The sequence below is a fragment of the Canis lupus genome, chromosome 22 (assembly GCF_011100685.1).
Source record: "Canis lupus familiaris isolate Mischka breed German Shepherd chromosome 22, alternate assembly UU_Cfam_GSD_1.0, whole genome shotgun sequence".
NCBI classification, from domain to species: Eukaryota; Metazoa; Chordata; class Mammalia; order Carnivora; family Canidae; genus Canis; species Canis lupus.
The window spans coordinates 42,047,824-42,052,202 of record NC_049243.1 but is presented as its reverse complement, the minus strand read 5'-3'; the positions used below and the strand labels follow the sequence as shown (position 1 = coordinate 42,052,202).

At 37.9% G+C, this 4,379-nt stretch overlaps 1 pseudogene; it reads left to right on the top strand.

Moving 5' to 3' along the window:
• Nucleotides 1-2,780: 2,780 nt before the first annotated feature.
• LOC111091647 lies at nt 2,781-3,343 on the top strand (annotated as a pseudogene).
• The last annotated feature ends 1,036 nt before the right edge of the window (nt 3,344-4,379 follow it).

The following is a 4,379-nucleotide window of genomic DNA, read 5'->3' as shown; positions in this document are numbered from 1 at the left end:
TGTAAAATCATGGCCTTAAATTGTATGATTGTTTATGGTCTATGTCCTACTAGAATTCAATCTCTATTAGGTGATTTTTCTGTGTTGTTCACTCTTCTATTTGCATCTGGAAGAATACCTAGCACAGATTACTTACCCAGCAAAATGTTTTGAATGACAGTGAAAATAACTTTTTTTCAGCTCCTTATCCTACACATCTTTGGGGTACTCCACAGCGTTAACAAATTCTATTAACACCAATATTCAAAACCATCAAATCTCCATCATTGATTTCAAAAGTACTTCAGTCTCTGGCTTTCATCATATGCTTTATATGTCTTTCTTTTTTTTTTTTTTCATTTTCCTGTGGAGATTCTTTTTCTCTGTTTTGCAACTTCATCCATTCATAGAGGCAGAAAATGATAATTAAAGAAGGCAAATTTTGAAATAAGATCCTATGTAAATTAGACTCTATGAGTCTTGCTTTTCTCATCTGTAAATTGGTGCCCTGATATTATTTACCTGCAGTATTTTGAAAACTAGATGAAACTGTAAAACTATAAAACCTGATGAAACCCCTACTATGTTGTTGTTCCTCTGCAAATGATGGAAATCACTAACCTCCAACATTTAACTGTTTCATATCTACATTTGCAACGTTCTGATGGACCACACACAGATTTTTTGACTTTCTATTCAGCTTGTGAAGACCATGCTGATTAGCTTTCCTCTTTGGATGACTTGGAATCCTTTGGCTAAAGGCTCACTTCTCATCTTTAATATCTAATAAATAAGCTGCAATTTTTTATTTGACCTAAAAATCCTTTCATATCCAAATTTTTTTTCCATTTTCACCATTAGATCAATGGTACAAAATCTGTAGACAAGCCCATTACAACAGTTGGCAAATGCTGTATGCATTCTCTTTGGAGTCTATTATTCTACTTTCTGCAGTCAGAATGCCAACTTTAAATATAAATATATTAAGACTATCCGTTGCTTTCTCATTGTTCTTAACAAAAATGAAGTGCAATTACTATGTGGTCCAGTAATCTCAAACTAGTTTATTGCAATCCCAGCCCTCTACTATATGGAGAATGTTCCTCCCTAAAGCATGCTAGAGATCTAGGGGCACACACTCTAGGTCAGCCATTAAGCATAGCCAAAATGGTTATGCACATCCCATGCATGGTGTGGCTAAAATCAGATGGCCCCATATGTTGTCCTGATCAGAGATCCTGAGTTATTGAGAAGGCCTCATACAAATGAATATATTTTGCAAGCCCCATTCACTTATTTCCTTCCAGGTCCTTAGTTTTTCTCATTATGCTGCTCAAATTTCTCAGTCATTACAATATATCACCTCCTCCCCCCTTACCAGTCAATTCTAGGGTTCCTGAGTCCACATTATTTTCCTCCACTGAGGGGACAGCAAGGCCACGAAAACCAAAAACACTTTTTTGACATCTCACTAAAATTGAAATATGAATTTTTATCTTTTCCTCTGAAAGACAGAAAGGGCTTTAATTTCAAATATTCCCTGGTTGTGAGGACACACATTTGCCTGAGATCTTTCTTAAAAAGCATTCAAGGAAAGCAAATAAAACCAATGCAAAGGTGGTTGAATGTCCAAATCCTATTGTAATAAAAGAGAAATTCTTAACTTGGCCTATAGCATGCTTCCCAGTCCAGCCATTACCAGTCTTCTCTATCTCCCCTCATGTCATGAACCCTCTTGCTGTCTCTTGAAGTCTCTACTGGACTTAAACCAGTTACTCACATTTGCCAAGCCCTGACCTGCCTCTGGAATTGTGCAGGCTGTTTTTACAGTTTGAAATACCTCCCTTTCCCTCACCTCAATGAACCCTCACTGTTCCTTCTCAGCTGCAGTCACTTTTCTCATCTCCTTGACAACATAAAATAATTCACTATTTTATACTTTAATAGCACTATATTGTTAGGTACAAGATTGATAGTAAACATTCTAAAAGTTAAATTATTTACTAATTCTGGTTTCATTAATCAATTATTTTTGCAGGGTCTATGGCTTAAGTTTGCAATTTGCTTATAGGCTTCTCCCCAGCCACACACACTATTACTGATCTGCTGCCAAGGATGAGCCCTTCATTTTTTACTCAGCTAACAAACTCCATGACTCACATTTCTTTCCTAGACAGTTTTCTATTTCCTGCTGAATCTGATGTTAAATTCTCAAATGTCAAATATGGTTAAGTTCCTTTTCTGCTCAAAACCTCATTGGTTCTTTAAGTGCAGAAAGGATACAAGTATCTTAGCATTGTAAAGTACTTGCTAGTTCAAACTCTTATTTTTGCCATGTTTACCTGCTTACTGTTTCTCCAACAAAGTAACTTTGGTGTCAACTACATCAACATATCTGCTTTACCAGAGATACATAATCCAAGTTCCTACAAGTTAAAGAATGTACAATAGAAGCTGAAAACCCATTGGACTTGATATGGGACAGGATTAAAGAATTAAACATTGGGAAGACCTTGTTTCCCTTCGTGTCTCAGTGAGAATTTCTTTCTCAGATATACATGTTTGATTACCCCACGTTTGCCTATGTATTTTTTTCTCTTCACTTATGTTCTCATTATTTTTAAGTAATGTGGTTTTCCTAGAAAACATTCTGTAAATAAGTGCTACTGGTTGTGGTACTGATCATTACAGTAATATATAAGCCACTTAGAAAAAGGAAAATCCGAGTTTATAACTTCATGCATCAAAATGACATTGGCTGTTGGTCTACTGGTGTGTCCAGAGCACCGGAGCCACATCATATGGGGATGATCAAGAACTTACTAAAAGCATAGAGATGTGGCCTTGGCAGGTCCTGAGCAAAGAAGGCAAGGAAGAAGTCTCCTCTGAGGTAAGGTTCTATGAAGGCAGAAGGTTTGCCACAGGGGATATGACAGATAAGACTGTGAGTGAGGATCTATGGGAAGCAATGCCCAAAGTCATGAAGTATGTGGGAGGAACCAATGACAAGGGAATCAGGATGGGGATGACAGTTCCTATTTCTTTGCTGTATTTCCCAGTGAAGATGGCTCCCCTCAAAAGAAATTAAAAGTCTGGTTCCAGATTCCAAACTAGTTTTAGAGCAACTCCACTAGTTCCTACCAATAACAGCATCAAGACTGTGGACAGGGAAAGCATCACCATCTACTCCTTGCAATTTGGTGGTTATGCCAAGGAAACTATGTAGTTCATGGTGCCCAGCTGTGTACCACCTTGAAGGGCAGGACTACCTGACAGAATGACTTCTACTTACTTCAACACTGGGTAGAACCCTCCCATGAAGCCCTATGGACATCACAATGAAGTCTGGCTGATGAAAGCATGAATGACTCACTGAGCCAGAACTTCCTGAATATGTACTTCTGTGTCTACTTTCTCAGGGGAGAAGGAGGGAGCAAAGCTTGCAACTGTATCTCCAGCTTAACCAACTTTCCTTTAAAGCCAATTACTGCTAATTTTCTGAAATAAGTATATATCATCTATGGTCTTTTTATTAATGGTGGGAAATAATACAGCCAAGATAAGCAGCATCCCTCTATGTACGTAGAAAGCTCTGTGGTGGACCAGAAAAAAAAATCCAGCAATATTTTCCCAGTTATCTGCATCACTAAAAACAGATTTTTAAAAAATTATTGAACCTATTTTTTAAAATTTATTCATGACATACAGAGAGAGAGACAGAGGCAGAGACACAGGTAGAGGGAGAAGCAGGTCCCATGCAGGGAGCCTGACGTGGGACTCGATCCTGGGTCTCCAGGATCAGGCCCTGGGCTGAAGGTGGTGCTAAACCACTGAGCCACCCCGGCGGCCCTGAACCTATATTTTGAGAGAAAAATGTGATTTGTATGCGATCTTTCATCCATGATTCTTATAAGAGCTTTGTCTACAAAGAAACTGAAAATAAAGATCTTTGACTTAAAAAAATGACAATTGGATATTTTCTTTATAGGGATAGCTGTTATGGTGCAGTATTTAAGAGAACTTCTGCACTATTTAACTAAACACAGACTGTGTATATGCAACACTGTTAAGACCTAAAGGAAGGATGTAAAGGTGATGAGATAGAAACTACTGTCCTCAAGAACAAAGTTTCTCATGAGGGCAACATGTAGGCATATGATTACATTTGGCACAAAGCACAGAGGGTAGAGTGCCAAAAATTCTATAAAAACTAAGTGCTTTGACAATGCCTGAAAAGGAAAAAAGATTAATTTTTACTGAGATGGCCGGATCTGACTTAATGATATAAGTAACATTTGACCTGAGTTGAAGACAGTGGAAGATTTGATTAGTTAGAAATAGGGAAACAGGTCATTCCAGGCTAAGGGAGAAGTATGAGACAGAGTAGTGAGGTACACAGG